At 40.0% G+C, this 16121-nt stretch overlaps 1 protein-coding gene across 1 annotated transcript in view; it reads right to left on the reverse strand.

Annotated features, from left to right (window-relative positions):
* OXGR1 (oxoglutarate receptor 1) overlaps positions 1 to 1428 on the reverse strand; it is a 35315-nt gene extending 33887 nt beyond the window's left edge. The window contains exon 1 of the mRNA XM_072937381.1: positions 1340 to 1428. The gene's annotated coding sequence lies outside the window, so the exon portion shown is untranslated. The remainder of the gene's footprint in view (positions 1 to 1339) is intronic.
* Positions 1429 to 16121: the final 14693 nt, after the last annotated feature.

Genomic DNA, 16121 nt, shown 5'->3' on the forward strand with positions numbered 1-16121 from the left:
AACAAGATTATACTGTATAGCACAGGGAAATACACACAAAATCTTACGGTAGCTCACAGAGAAAAAAATGTGACAATGAGTGTGTATATGTCCATGTATGATTGAAAAATTGTGCTGAACACTGGAATTTGACACAACATTGTAAAATGATTATAAATCAATAAAAAATGTTAAAAAGAAAAAAAAGAAAAAGAAAAATAAATGATACTATATTCTTTTTTATGTGCAAAATGACACACTTTGAGACCTGTTTGTATATAATATATATAAAATTCCTCTCAGTGACTATTTGGTATTCTATTGAATCAATATTCCACAATTTATTTATTCATTCACTATTATTAGATGGTTTCTAGTTTGTCACCGTTGTAACTGCTGAAATTGTTTATCATTTCCTTTCTGCATATGGGCAAGTTTCTCTAGACTGGTGCCACTTAAAAGTGTGTCCACCAACTGGCCATTCATCTACAAATTATTATAGTCCTTGGTGAGATGGGGAGTCTGTGACAGAAAAAGTCAACTGTGTCACAAAGCACACTTTTTAGTTCACTTGACATTTCACAGCAGGGCTTTTTTCGAGGAAGTGATGCACTGATTTACATTCTGGTGCAAGCACTTTATCGAATCATGGGTTGAATTGTACTTCCCCAGACCACACATGTAAAAGTGGAACTGCTGAGTCACAGAGTATGTGATTTTTCATTTTACTATGTGCTGCTAAACTGCTTTCCATCGTGATTGTCCCAATTTACTCATGCATAGTACCTGAAACTTCGAATTTTTTCCACATTCTGACCCACTCTTTGGATATCTGTTTATTACAGCTTTATTAAGATATAATTCACATATCCTACAATTCACCCACTTAAACTATACAAGTCAATAGTTTTTACTATATTCCCAGAGTTATGCATATATCACCACCCCCAAAAAACCCATACACTTTAGCTATTACCTCCCACTCTAACCCTCCCATCCCTCAACTCCTAGGCAACCCCTGATCTACTTTCTGTCTTTACAGATTTGCCTTTTCTGGATATTTCACATACACAGAATCATAGAATAGGTTGTGTTTTGCCACTGCCTTCTTTCACTTAGTGCAGCAACATCTTCAAGAGTCATTTATGTTGCAATATGTGTCACTACCTCACTCCTTTTTATGGTCAAATAATATTCTACTGGGAGCTGAGCTTCCCCTGCCCACCCACCCAGGATGTGGGCCTGGCCTGTCGGCCTTCCCGCTGCACCTGCTGCTCTGGGTGAACGGGCACCGTGAGCTGGAGGTGGCCCTGCACAGCCACGAGCACGACACTGAACTTGAGGACCTCCGGGGACCTACCTCCCTGGAGCTTGCCGTGTCCTGGGGATCCTGGGGTCCAGAAGAGTCCTCCTTCTGTTACCGAGCTAGGTTGCCCTGCCCGACTTGCCGCAAGCCAAACGCTGAGACTCCTGAAGCCGAGAAAAGCTTCATTCTGGAGGCAGCCAAGGGAGGAGGCGGGAGAGCAGGCGGGTGGAATTTGGCGCCCTCTGACGTCAGAAGGGTCCCGGCCACTCGCGCATGCCCAGTTAGAGAGTTGGTGGTGCTGCTCCGTCTTGTCGGGCTCCAGCTCAAACTAGATGCAGAAGACTCCAAGTTCCTGGAAAACAGCTTGTGCATCATCTTACTGTTAGGCTGCATGAGCTTGGAGGACTTGCAAAACTTCTGTAGCAGCAATTAAAGCGAGCTTGATCAGTGAAGGCAGGTTAAGTATAACTGTTTCCGACCCTCCTGAGTCGGGTGCCGATAAGCGTCCTCCTGCCCGGTGTCACTCACTCCGATAGAAATAGCCCAAGTTCAGTTCAGAAGCAAAGGAAAGTTTTATTTTTGGGCCAAAGAATGGAGAGGTGTGAGAGGTGCAAGCTCTCGCTCCAGAGTCCACATTCTCCCAAAGGGCGGAACTGGGGCTGCCTCACGGGGGTCTCGTCTGCGGGGAGGGGGCGGGGCAGTCCCGTTGCTGCAGACCGGGCGCCGCACCTCTGCGCACGCCGGCCGCCGCCGCCATTTTGAATTGAGGCGTCCCGCCCGCGCTCCTGGACGTGGCCCCGTGAGCTGAGGGGACCTGCCCCGCGGTGCTGGGAACTCTAACCTGAGGCCTCAGGTGCCTCTGTACACGGCCCGCTATAGGCAAGTGAAACTAGACTAAGCACCGAAAAAGGAGTTAGACCTTATCGCTTAGGGTCCATTTTATTTTTCCCAGGGACCCCAGTGGACTTTTCTGGCGACATGGTGGATTTCACTGAGGATTACCGGTGTGATCTGCCCAGGGCCAGTGTGACTGGGCAGTCCTGCAAGAGGTGGTCAGCCCTGCGGACCCTGAGATGCTGCCTCTGGTGCTCCAGTAATGGTACTCAGAGGATCGCACAGAGGCTGGCTGGAATTCCAGACTTGCTCACCATCCTCCGCCAGGCCGCTGATCTCTAAATGGAGATGAAGTGCAAGTTCACCAGCGGGGTTCCCCTTCTGTCCAAAACGTGCCCAGTCACAGGGACCACGTGTGGATGTGGGGTGAGAGCCTGTGGAGGGGATGCCAGTCTCCTGGGCTTTGAGCACATTGCCGAGAAGCTTCCTCGTCAAGGGCCAGGAGGCCGGACACTGGGGATGGACTTGGACAACGACCCGGAGGTGGTTCCCATCCAGCGGCGGGGGCGCCCCTGCAGGAGCTGAAAGTGCAAGTGCTTGCTGCCCGCCCTGAGGTCTCCACCCACCTGGACCTCGCTGTGTGGCGTCCAGAGGTCAGTTGGGGCCCAGCCACATCATGGGAGATGCCCCTGAGGCTCCTGGTTCTGGCCTCTGGGAGTCTGTCCAGCGGGGAGGGGGTCACCACAGGCCCAGGGTTCCCCCAGACCTCTGGCATGGGGCCGAGCTCCTCCGGCACCTGCAGCCCCCAGTGCCTGCCTGTCCTGGCAGCTGCATCCTGTAGAGGAGGCTAAGTCAGAGTGTCCCCAGTTTCTTGACTTCTGACCTCACATGTTTTCTCATAAAAACAAGGATTTAGGCTGCGGTTTAGGGCAGTTCTTGGCCCGGAAATTGGCTTCTCAGGAGCACAGGTGTTTCTGGCCCAAAGAGTTCTTTGCAGGTCGCCTAGGAACCTTATTGGCCCTAGTTTCAATAAGAGCCTTCAGAAAACAGACTTTTAAAAAAACTTACTCAGGTATAATTTCATATACTATACAGTTCACCTATTTACAGTGTACAATTCAGTGATTTTTAGTATATTCCAGATTCGCAACCAGGACCACAGTCAATTTTATAACATTTTCATCACCTGGAAAAGAAACCCCATACTGTTTTTAACTGTCACTCCCGCAACCCACCATCCCCTCATACCTCCCTCAGCCCTAAGTAACTACTAATCTGCCTTCTCTTAGATTTCCCTATTCTGGACTTTTTTTTTTTCTATGAACAAAATCATAATATGTAGTTTTCTGTGGCTAGCATGTTTTCAGGGTTCATCCAAGTAGTAGCACATAAGTACTTCATTTCTTTTTATGGCCAAATCCATTGTATGAACATACCACATTTTATTTATTCTTGCGTCCACTGATGGATGTTTGGATTGTTTCCATCTTTTGATTGTTGTGAATAACACTGCTATAAACATTAGTGCACACACACAAAGTATTCTGTTGTGTGAGTATACCACATTTTGTTTACTTATTCATTAGTTGATGGATGTTTGGGTGCTTCTACCTTCTTGGATATTACGAATAATGCTATGAACATTTGTGTACAAGATTTTGTGTGAACATATGCTTTCATTTCTTTTGAGTATATCTCTAGGAATGGAATCACTAGGTCAAGTGCTTGGCTGTGTTTACCCTTTTAGGGAACTGCCAGACTATTTCAAAGTGTCTACACCATTTCACATTCCTGCAAGCAATGTATGAGGTATAAGTTTATAAGTTTTGTTCTGATTTCTCTGCATCCTCACCAACATTTGTTATTATTTAACTTTTTAATTATATCCATCCCAGAGGGTGTGAAGTGGTATCCCAATATGGTTTTGCTTTGCTTTTTCCTAATGACTAATAATGCTGGACATTTTTCATATGTTTATTGGCTTTTTGTGTTTTTTTCTTTGGAGAAATGGCTGTTCAGATCCTTTTCCCATTCTTTAGTTGGGTTGTCTTTTTATTTATTGAGTCATGAGTTCTTTATATAATCGAGATAGAAATCCCTTAACAGATAAAGAATTTGTAATTTTTTGCAATTAATTTATTCTCTTTATATTTTTATAATTGTAAGTGAGACATAATATATACCAGTATAGCTCAATTAATATATAAAAATTAATATATAAAAATGGTGTGTCAGTTATATATGTATGCATGTATATATATGTATATGTGTGTATATGTATAATATATATGCATATATATTCTGCTAATATAATTTACTGCTGGATTTGATTTTCTACTATTCAGGCTTTTGTGAGTATTTTCATGAGTAATATCAGTCTGCAGTTTTCTTATAAGCTTTTCAGTTTCATGCCAGGATGCCTCATAAAATGGGTCTTTTTCTGAAGAGTCTGTGAAGTGTTGGTATCATTTTTTTCTTAAATGATTATTAGAATTCAACAGTAAAGCCATTTTTCTATGGGAAAAATTTAATTATAAAGTACTTTTGTATTGGATGTTGGGCATAGTGGATTTTATATTGCTGCATTCTGGGTTTTGTTATCTTCCTATAAAGGATTTTGGACTTTGTTTAAGTTACTTGTGAACCCAGCTGATGATTTTGAGGCTTACTTTTGTGTTTTCTTAGGATGATTTAAAACACTCTTCACTCTACATCTAGCTAAGTCCCACCACTAAAGCTTGGCTCCTCTGATGTCTGTCAAATGCCGGGTATGCAGCTTTTCACTCTAGCTGGTTGGAACTGGAAGTTCTCTCACTCTGTGAGCTCTGAGGCTTGTTCACATTAAAGTTCCCTGGTAGTTCTTTGGTTAATCCATAGCATTTCCTGCACATCTAAAACTTCATATACATCCTCAGACTCTGGGGGAAGCCTGTGTGTAGGATTTTATTCTGTGTACCACTCTCCACTCCATACTTTGCCCCACAAATTCCAGATGTTTCATCCTTCCCAAACTCCCATCTCTGTTGCCTCACCTCAGGGAGACCCCTGTGCTCTTGTTTAGACATCTCCCATCCCCCCATCCCTGCTCCCCACTTTGTTATCCAGGAAGTCTTTCTAAGAAGAAAGATGAGACTCGCCTCATTTGTTTCCCTAATCGCAGGAATCACGGTCCCACACTGCCTGTTGTCCAATCTTTCAACATAATTGCCTTGTTCATTTTGTCTGATTTTCTGTTTGGTTGTGGTGGGAAAGTAAATTCACCTCCAGTTACCCTACTATGGCTGAGACAGAAGTCATTACAGAAAATCCAAATTAGTAAGAATACCAGACTCTATCCAACTAATGTAGAGAAAGCCATTCTTTCTTCCCTAGGGGATCCTTATAATAGTTTGGGGCTCTTAGTCCAGAGGGCTCAGTGCTGATTTCTGTCACCTGAGATAGGAAGATAGTGCTCAATGTCTTGAAGACTTTTTTTCTTCTCTCTGTTCCTCTGCTGCTGCTATAATTGCTTCATCATGTCACCATTGTAACAGGGGTTTCAGGATTAGGGAAGTGTTTCACACCTGAGATGGATGCTTTTTACCACCCCATCTCTGTACTACAAAATGATCTTTAGTAATAACTATGAAGAAAAATATGTGTATTTCATATGCGAATTAAAATGTTCACTTACCAAAGATAATACACCTTTCATTGAGCTGTCTGTTTCACACAGTTTTAAATCCAAAAAAAAAAGATCCAAGAGATCACATGATTGATAGAATTGAAATAATATACTTTGTTTCTTTCTCATTATAATAATTGTGTTATCATTATTTATTTATAATTTACTGTTTAAACATAGGGCTATGTAGCACCACTTAGGTTGCTGATACAAATTGTTCCTGAAACAAGCTCAGAATTTCCAAACCATGACAAACTTACTCTTGAAAAAATCTAGGTAGCTAATTCCTCATGTTAATGGCTGCCTATATAACTTGGAGCTGTGTGAGTTAAATTCCATGTAAAATGCCATGTTTATTAAATGAAGGCTAATTAAAATGTACATATGTATAAAATTAATTCCAAAAGGAACTGATTTTTTCACAAAGGAGCATTTTATCACTGACATTGCATAGAACTGAAAACACATGGTGATAATAAAAAGCAGACTAACCTGTAGCTGTAGCTGTTTTTGTTATAGTTTTTAAAACTGTCTACAGGCAATGCACTCTCTTATTTGCCTGCACTCTGCGGGGACCACTTGCTATGCCATCTCTGGGAACCCAGGGTGGTATCCCCTCTCTGAAGGAGCGTTGTGATCATTAAGACCCCACAATTTGAATCCTATCAGTCCAATCTAGGCTCCGCCCATCTCTGAAGCTTCTTTGTTGCTTGTGGTTCTCCATATCCCTTGGTCCAACACAGGTTCTTCAAGGTGTCAGGGATTGGGGCAGGGAACACCTCCAGCATTTCCAGGCAAAAGGAGGCTTAGGGTCTCAATGTCCAACTTCTCAGTGACATAGCTATCAGTTATACACACGCACACACAGATAAGAAGGGGTCCAGCCTGCTGGAAATATTTTATTTAGCATAGTTGTATTCACTTATATTCAAAGCAATTTATATTTATATTCAAAATGATTGGTATATAGTTTTTTGTCTTGTCTTGGTGTCAGTGAGGTAGATGAATTGGAAATTTGTAAATTGTCTTGTCTTGGTGTCAGTGATGTAGATGAATTAGAAATTTCTAACTCTGTGCTTTAAAACAACCTAAATATAGAAACTCTGCTTCTTGAAGTTTTAGACTTCACCAATAAAATCCTCTGGCTTTGAGCCTTTTGTTGGGAGAATACTTGACTAAATTTTTTAAATAAAATAAAAATAAATTTAGCCTTTGTTTACACACTTATAAAGACTTATAAAGACTTCAGAGATGAAAGTAAAATACTCATATGCCATCATCTATGAATAATCATTAACATTTGCACTTTCATAAAAGAGTCATATATTTTTCAATAAACAGTATTAAGCATAATTTATCTGAATTTAAGGAAGAAAAATAAACTGAGTAAAACCAGTGAGATCCCTTAACAATCACATAAATATTTCTTCTTCCCATGAGATATTTCCCAACAAAAGATCCCTCTAAAATTAAGGAAACATACTAAATAAAACCTTAAGAGTGTGGAGTCATTATGTCTCATTAAATACATAATTCAATTTTAGGCAGTATCAGCTGATTACCTGCAGGGCTAGATAAGTGCATTAGCAATTTCCTTCTTCCTCTAATTGTCAAATATTTATATTCTGTAACCATAATTCCCGAAGTTGTTTAGTATTTGTTTTACATAGAGATAAATTCAGTGCTAACCACCAGTGCAGTCTCTTCATTTCTAAATTCTTTGTTTTACTTCATCTCTGGATTTTTGTCATCAAATAATTTGCTGAAGAAGGTTCTCACTGTACTTTGTATGTATGCCTGAGTGTTTCCTCTAGCCGGCCTCATCCGTGTACAGCTTGTGCCCCTGGAACGGTTCTGCACTGGGAAGGACCCATGCTTGGCTTAGTGCTCTGCTGTCACGGTCTTGAAATTCTTAATATTCTTTTGAATGAGGAGCCTCACATTTTTGTTTTGCCTTGCCCCCCTCCCCAAATTATGTAGCTGGTTGCCTGAAAGACAAGGTGTTGGGGATGCTAGCTCTTAGTCACTCTTTTCTTGAGAACACAGCACCAATGCCTCCTGGCGTTCAACATCACTGTAGAGAGTTGGAGGCCAGCCTGACAGCTTCCTCTGTTTGGATGATGTGATACTGTTGTCTGGATGTCTGAAGAAATCCTTCATCTTTGAAGTTCAGCCACTTCACCAGGATATGCCTCTGTGTTAAGCTTTCTGCATTAGTTTTTTGCAACACAGTATACTCCTGCTTCAATCTGCAGATTTGTTTCATAGAATGATCCTTATAGAAAATATTTAGTGTTTTTTTTTTTTAAGAAATTAAGGAAGCAGACCTGGATGACCATATGCTCTTTTTTAAGTTGTTCTCCCCTTGGACCCCAACCTCCAGCAGCAGTAAAGAGGAGCCTCAGAACCTCTTCCTCCAGGAGCGAGATTTTTAAGAGGAGAGATCCCTTAAAAAAGCAAAAGCAAACCAAACCCTGACCCCAAATCCCTCTTCAAATAATTATGGTAAAACTGCTTTACAAAGCTGTCTATTATTGCTGATCCCAGCTTTGGCATGGTAGTGGCTTCCTGCTGTTGCTAATCTCTTGGCTCAACAACACCCATCTGTCACTGCAACTCTTCCATCACACGTGTTACCAATTTCTTGCACTAAATCTCACCCCTGTTTTAAAGACAATGTGGTTTCGCTTTTCTCGGTTGGCTCCTGACTAACAGATATGTGGGTGAGTAGTTTAGTAATATCAAAATATCCATTAGATTGCACTTATTAGTTGTGTTGTTTAAATCCTGCATATCTTTTCTGATTTTTTTGTATGCGGTCTATCAATTATTCAAGAGTTCAAAAGTTTCCCATTGTTTCAACAGGGTTATCAACTTCTCCTTACAGTTCTTTCATTTTTATTGTTATTCATTTTATTATTTATTATTAGTCCTGTAAATTTTATTAGTATATATTATTCAATGCATACAAGATTAAAATTGTTGCATTTTTCAGGTTGGAACTCAAAGTCAGCTTTTGCTCTATGAATTGCATGAGCCCTTCCAACTTTAAGTGACCGAAGGGCTTCAACAGGGGAAAGTGTGGTTTTAGTCTGTACATGTCTTTTCCATGTGTGATATTTTTCTTTCTCTGGTTTCTATGCCCTTCCGATCCAGTCTGCTTTTTCTTCCACACATTTTTCGAAGTTTCTGGTTCTCTAGTTTCATACTTCTTTCCCAGCAAGGTGATAGATGCATTCTTTTTTATGGTATGTGTGTATTTGTGTGTGTGTGTTTGACACATACATATATATATATATATTTCTATTTCAGTGGAATGAATAAAGTAGTTTTATAGATTTTTTCCTTCTCTCGACTGTTTTTATGGCATTAAAATAATCTATCTAAAAGCACTGGCTGCTAAAATCATCAGGCCTTAGTCTCTTTGGAGTAGTAATTCTTTGATAACTTCTACATTTTGTAAGTTATTATTTTTCCAGGTTTTCTATTTTTTTCTCAAGTCATTTTGATTATTTATATTTCTATAAAACTGAACTTTTACCAAGATTTGCAAATCTATTAGCATTATATTAGTTTAATTCTAATTTAATTTAAATAATTTAAAACCCCTCCTTCCTCAGTTTAATTTATGGTTTCTTCTGCCTAATTAAAGAGAGCCAGTAATTTATTAATTTTATTGGCACCTGTATTCTTTATAAATAAGTAAGTTGAAATTAAATTTTATAAAACACAATTTATTTTAAACACATTAATAAAACATATTTATTTTATGTTTCATGTAAAAAAATACAAGATGCAAAAAAGTTAATACGCTTCTCCTCATGCCCCTCTTTACTGCCCTGGGGTAATGCTAACAGCCTGATATTTCTATATTTCAACTATGTTCTGCATGCTTATGCAAACACAAACACATGCATACACATTTTTTGTTTGCTTTTTGTTTTTACAAGAAAAAGATACACTAAACATATTACTCTTTATCTTCTAGTTTTCAATATTTAGGTATATTGGACACCCTTTCAAGTTAGTAAGCTTTATTCAGGCATGAGTGATAGTTCTATTGGCTAAATTCAATGTTAATGTATCAGTAATATATATTAAAATAATGTGTCTTTAAACACACATAAAACATTTATGTATTAATCACTTAATAAAAATGTGGCCAGAGGCTCAGAGGAACTCAACCCTGTTTTTCTCCTAGGAGCATTGATTCAGTATTCACTAATTCAGGATTCACAGTGACTTTGTAAAGCATAACTACCATAAAAACAAGAATCAACTGTATTTCGAACAGGTGCAGATTTTGAGAACAAATGTTTGACAGTCAACCCATTTCTAGGTATATTCATACAAAATATATAAAATAAGGTCTGGGTAGTTACTGTCTTCAAAATCACACACACACACACACACACACACACACACTGTCTTCAAAATCACACACACACACACACACACACACTGTCTTCAAAATCACACACACACACACACACACACACACACACACACACACACTCCCCAACTAGTAACCAAATTGTTGCTTTAATATTAGCTTAGAACCCTCTGCCTCTTTTCTACTGGACCAATTCTGGAAGGAGAGTATAGGGGTATTGGAGGTGTATTTCCAAATGAAACTGTGAAGACAGTTGTCTTAGAATTTGGAAGTTGTTAAAGGTATCTTTTTAAATGTCTTTGCTTTCTGCAAATAGCCAGCCAAAGTGGATCTATTTCATGAATTACTTGTTCTATGATACTGAATTTGAATGTAAAGCACAAATAATGAAAAGGGATCTTTTGAGATCTATTTTCTATTGAGCAGGCAATATAGTTTTTAAAAGGCAAATAATCCAGCAAGTTAACACAGAATAAAGTGCTTACTTTTGAAGTAGGAAGAGGATTGTTATCTGGGGATCATGAACATTGCAGTAATAATCATAAGTAAGAACCTGAACACAGCTATCCAAAGTCCTTTCCTTTCTTTTGAAAGTATATGCCTCCCATTACTTTAGAAGGCATTTAATGAAAATGAGAGTGTTTCATTATTTCTTAGTAATGTGAGTACAACAGTCACTGCATATTAACTCTGAAGTTTCCCCAGGGCAGTTCAAAATGCGGGCGCTCCCATCGCAATAATTCTAACTTAAAGGCTGCAATAAATAACTTTTCAAATGATAAACACAAGCTTGGTTTGGGGTTTGTTTTTATTCTTAGACTTTTCCCCTCTGCTAGTATACGAATGAAATTCTCAGTTTAGATATATCAGACATATAGTCTACATTTACTGTCAGTTCTAGAAGATGATCATTTAACGAAGACAACATCAATGGCCCTCTGCAGTCTGGGCCCAGCCTTGACTCTCTTTACATCCTTGTAATATCTTCCAGTTGCTCCCACCTCTCACACCCCTCTCTGTCTCTACCTCCCACCTCCGCCCATTGCCCAGGTGTCCTCCGGGCTTCACTTACTGCCTTACCTGGAATGCCTTCCTCCCATATTGCCCTTCTTAACCCCATCTACTGCTTAAAGCATTCCAGGAGCCAATTGAAAATGTCTTCCCTTTCTTGACTACCAAATTGTACCTGAAATTTGTCCTATACATTTTATTTTAAAAAATTACATTTCTCTTTATATGTGCATGTGTGTTTCATATACCTATAGTTCTTTTACCCTGTAAGTTCTGCCTGCCCAGTAAGATTTTTTGAGAATAGGCTTCTTGTCATGTTTTCTTCATCTGTTTTCCTGAGCATTAAAATACATAAATTTGCAACTATTTCCTATGAGTCAATTGTATTTCTTACTGGATAAAACTAAAAATCAAGTATGGGAGAATTAGACTAAAGGTCCAAGGAGATTTTCCTGGAAATTTTTGAGAAAGACAAGGGATTAAAGACAATGAAGAAGTTTACTTAAATTATTTTTTGAAAAATTGTGATTCCTTTTATAATCATCTCTCCCAGTTTTCCTACTTACTCCCTGCACTGCAGCCAAACTGCACATTTCCCAAACACTGTTTTCTCCTTCTGTGCCTTTTCAGGGTCTTGGAACTTTGCATAGTCACTCTGAGCTGGATTCAATTTCTACTGCACTGTCTAAGAGCTGCACAATCTCTGACACATTGCTTAATCTCTCCAAGTCCCAGTTTCCCCATCAGGAATAATGATGGTACCTATGGCATAGGATTTCTGAAAGTATCAACTGACATTACTCATGCAGAGTACCCCGACCCCTGCCATCCATTAAGGCAGTGTTTATCAAATTTTATACAATAATTGGGTAGTGAAATAAGCTTCACAGTTCCAATCATGGTTTTTGGCTAAATGAAAATAAATGAGAACAGTAGAATAGAGGAGAATAGGACATAACAGCTTATACTGACCCACAATAAAAGAAAACATTTCTTTGTGAAGTTTTTAGTTCACATATATGCTACACTGTGACATGAAATGTATTTCTCATTGAAGGTTCAGGATGAAATAGTTTGAAAAACACTTTTAACATCAGTTTAAATTGCATGACATTTATGAAACCTTCCCAGATTATGTCATCCAGAAATTAAGTTTGCCCCTTTGATCTTCTTGGATTCCTGTCTTGAAGCCACATTCTGTGTAGTGTCAGAGCTGCTTTCTAAATATCTCATTTTTACAGCACGTTCAGACTCTCTCTGAGCATCTAGAACATGTCTTGTTCATCTCTGCCTACTTGGCAGGGCTCTTAGCATATTTGTTTGTACATTATGAATGCTAAATACACATTTTGTTAATAGATGACTAAGTTTTACCCATATTTAATTATGGAAGTGACAAATTGAAAAAGGAAGCCTGGAAGAGAAACAAAAGACAAATACTGAGGAATTTAACTTCAGTTGGAGATAAAAACTCATATTTGCTTATTTGTTTTAATGAGGAATATTCACCCCCCCCCCTTTAATTAAATATTTTCAAACTTTCTGAAAGTGGGAATTTTGTTCTTAGGTAAAGCATTTCCCTCATAATCTACATAGTGCAGAATTTTCTAAACAGGGCTTAATGGGTCATTTATAAGCACAAAAAATTCTTTGGAATTGCACGTAAAATCTGATGTGTATATGGACACCTGGAGTGTAAGAGTCCAGAACTTTATGTTTTGCAGGGAGGTGTTCCGTGATTCAGGAATCCACAAATATAAATCAGTGATACATCCCAACCAGTTAAAAAAAGTTCCCACTATCTGCAGTACCCCATAGCTTCAGTCCTCTTTCTTCTTGTCTTAAAAATCATCCAGCTAGGGTTAATGATCCAGATTCTCTCCGTGGTCCAAAGGGCATCCTTTGCTGTTACATTAGGTACAGACGGAGGCACTGTGACTCTCTCAGGCCATTAGGAAGTCGTTTGGTCACTGATCTCCCAGGTCCTGCTCCCGTTAGTCATCTCTTGGCTTTCCACAGCAATAAATCATCTATTCATTTATCATCTGGACAGTTCTCAGAACATATGATCATCATGCCATCTCACCCTGCTCCGGTGTTGTAGAAACCCGATGGGTGGTGCATAGCGTCACTAATGTCTAGTTTGCTTTTGGCCTCTCAGCCTGATAAGGGGCGAGCACAAGGAAAGCCACCACAAGTCAGTGGTTCTTTGGGAGCTTCCACGTAATGAGCTCCCCAGGCAGGGGAGCAGGAGTAGCTGTGCCCAGAACAATTTGGAGACTAATGCACCCAGTGCTTAAGTGAAATTTAATGTCTGCACTGGTGTGCAGTGGTGTCTTCCGATTCCCCCCCCCCCACTGATGGGACTTCTTCCAGCCCACTCCCCAGAATAAGCAGGAATGCATGGGTAGCCATCAGGGGAAGGTAAACACTGAATGTTTAAACTTCCCGTCACCTTGAAGCTCATCCTCTCTCCTTCATTCTAATTTCCACCAATAAAACTGACCTTGCTTTCCAAAGATGAGATGCCAGAACCCTAGGGAACCTGACCTAGGGTTTAAAAACCAAGTAAACATTTCCAGCCCGCCATGGAGTATTAATGACAAATTACCCTCTTATTTTTTCTGGGGCAAAGTGTGCCACCTCTGTCAGGCAACACTGTGAATCCATTTCAGTCCTTCTCCAAAGCTGCCCTTTGATGCCTATCCGTATCAGCTTTAAGGAAAGTGGTCCAGGTTAGATGTTAATTCAGGAAGGCTGGACTCTCCCAGCAGCAATTACTTGGAGGAAGGGAAGCATAATTCTGTCAGGTTAAAGAAACAGTTGATTCCTAGTTTTTCTCTCTTCTGCATGGGATCTAAAAGCCTGAAACATTAATCTCTTCAAATGCAACTCCCTCTCTGCCTTAATTGAGCACTTATCTCATGGGCAAACAATTTAGTGGTGAAATCAAATCACTTAAAAGGTGACTCTTTTTGGAAAAGAGCATCTTAGGACAGTAGTGGTCTCCATTATCCATTATCCACTTAAAGTGCAGTTTTCTGTTCTTGGCTGAGTTTCCATTTTCCTCCACTTCCCACTATATTTCAAAGTGTTTTACTTTCTGTAGTAGCAGCCATAGGCACATCTGAACTTGGTGTCCTCTCTTCGCCATCTGTAAAAGCTGCCTTGCTTCTGGATACGCAGGATATTAATTTTAATTAATTGTAAATCCACATGGTTTCTAATGAGTTGAAAAAACAACAGGTGGATCCATTTACCAGTGGGCTCCCCTTGACAAGTGGTCAGTGTCCAAAGTCCTATTCGGCAGCACCCTGATTTTTCATACAAACAGGACAGAAGGTTTTAAATTCCCATCCCTAGTCTCAGCCCCCTGCAGAAAGGAGTCTTGTCTTCTTCTATTGCCCGATGGCCATTCTAATCAGAGACCACACGGGCTTGTTGTGCTGCGAGCTGACTAAACTTCCACCTGAACTAGAAATGTTAGTGACAGTGGTACAGTGGTGCAGGAAGGTTTGGGACAGATACGGTCTTCCTGTTTCCCAGCTTTTAGCACTTACTTCAAAAATTTCGTAGGCCTTTTTTTCTTCTCTGTAGAGGCAGTGATGATCGGTAATCGATTCCTCTAACTCGACTGCTGCATCAGCCTCCATGCCTGCCTTGGGCAGAGTGAAGAGGAGCCCAGAGGCTCGCCTGCTCCCTCCTCCCCTAACTCTTAGCACATAGCTCTTCTTCCTATTTTACTGAAAACTAGAAGCAGGCGGGAGAGAACTTTGACCTGGCCTCAATCAACCCGCTCACAGCTGGGTCTTAAAACTCTGCCTGCCCTGCTGTTCCTATTCCGGGACTCACTCTATCATGGTTCTCTTGCTACCTCTCTGGTCCCTTTTCTGTTTCCTTTGCCTTGTTTCTCCTCATGGTCCAGATGCCTAAGCTTTGAAGTGCCTCAAGTTTGACTCCGAAGTCCTTTTCTCTGTCCATATACACCTGCGTGGTGATCTCATCCAGTCCTTTAAAACCACCTATATCTATATGTTCAGGCTGGACCACTTCCTAAATTTGAGGCTCATACTTGATCAACTTCACCACAATGGATATCTAGTAAGCATTTTCAACCTAACAAGTCCAAATGGGAGCTTCTAGTTTTCTCAACTGGTAAGCCTGATCTTCCCACGTTTCTCTACCATCTTGGTAAACTGTGACACCATCCTTATAATTTCTCAGGAGAAAACCCCAGGATCACCCCCGATCCATGTCTCTGCTCCTATCCATCCATTTTCAATCCATTAGAAAATCATCCTCTACCATCAAACTATATCCAAAATGTATCCAATCACTTCTTGCACATTGACTCCTACCACGCAGCTTTTGAACTGTGCCTGCCACACCGAAAAGTTTCTGTGACTGTTGAGTACTAAATGACTTAAGACCACATAGAAGGGGTAACTTATAATTTTATAAATTAAAAAAATTTTAAGTGACATGACATCATCAGACATTTCATGAAGGTTACTGCGGATGCAGAAAGGTGAGGGAGCTGTGTGGTTTTTACTATATCAGCGGCTTGTTTCTGCAGCAATCTCACGGCCCACTCAGTTTCTTTATTTCTTAGCAAAGCAAGAAGCCCATGTTCTTCCCTACCCTCTTATCAAGTACCATTTCTTGTTTTAATGGTTTATCATTCATTCAGATATACCAGCTAATGGCCCAGTAGGTATTGTAGACAATTTGGAATGTGAAGCCATGTTTACAAAATTTCAACTTTGTTTTTGATTATCTATAGTAGTTCCAAGTATTGACGTATTTACTTATTCAGTGTTCACTTCCTTTCGTACAGTCCTTCAAGATGATCAGTCAAATTCCTAATAGCATTGATACCCACAAATGATAGCTCAGGGTGCTTTCAGTGTCATGCTGGAGCATATTTCAGTCTG

Source organism: Vicugna pacos, chromosome 14 (assembly GCF_048564905.1).
Source record: "Vicugna pacos chromosome 14, VicPac4, whole genome shotgun sequence".
Classification (NCBI taxonomy): domain Eukaryota; kingdom Metazoa; phylum Chordata; class Mammalia; order Artiodactyla; family Camelidae; genus Vicugna; species Vicugna pacos.